Consider the following 778-nt stretch of genomic DNA (forward strand, 5'->3'; position numbering starts at 1 on the left):
TGGGACTTCCCTTTTAAACTTGAATAAACTATCCTCAAGCTTCAAAAAAAAAAAGAGTAGACCAGAAGAGATCATCAAAATCAGGGCTGAAATTAATTAAATAGAAACAAAGAAAACATAATAAAGAACCAATGAAATGAACAGGACATCCTGAGAGATGCTCATAGTCCCCTGGAACTTAGTCGACTTTGGAGGACAAGGAGCAAGAACTGTCCTTTGAGTCCCTCTGACCAGATAGATTTAGGCCTCAAAGTATGACTGTTAAACATCCAAGAATGTTAGTTCCACCAGTCTGGTACTTTTAATTACCATGTGCTACACAGATAAAGCTTGGGCGAAAAACAAACGGTCTCCAATAAACCTATTGCTCTATTCAGAACAATTAGGGAATAGATTCAGGGAGCAAGAACTGTCCTTTGAGTCCCTCTGACCAGATAGATTTAGGCCTCAAAGTATGACTGTTAAACATCCAAGAATGTTAGTTCCACCAGTCTGGTACTTTTAATTACCATGTGCTACACAGATAAAGCTTGGGCGAAAAACAAACGGTCTCCAATAAACCTATTGCTCTATTCAGAACAATTAGGGAATAGATTCAGCCTAAATGTGCATCTACTGATGAATTGATCATAAAACTGTGATACATATACTGAATGAAATTTCATTGAGCTGAAAAGAAAAAATGAAATTATATGCTTTACAGGAAAGTAGATGGAATTGGAAAAAGTATACTAAGTGAGATAACCCAGACCAGAAAGAAAAACATCACATGTCCACA

This window comes from Nannospalax galili, unplaced genomic scaffold (assembly GCF_000622305.1).
Source record: "Nannospalax galili isolate Female #2095 unplaced genomic scaffold, S.galili_v1.0 scaffold332, whole genome shotgun sequence".
Taxonomy (NCBI): domain Eukaryota; kingdom Metazoa; phylum Chordata; class Mammalia; order Rodentia; family Spalacidae; genus Nannospalax; species Nannospalax galili.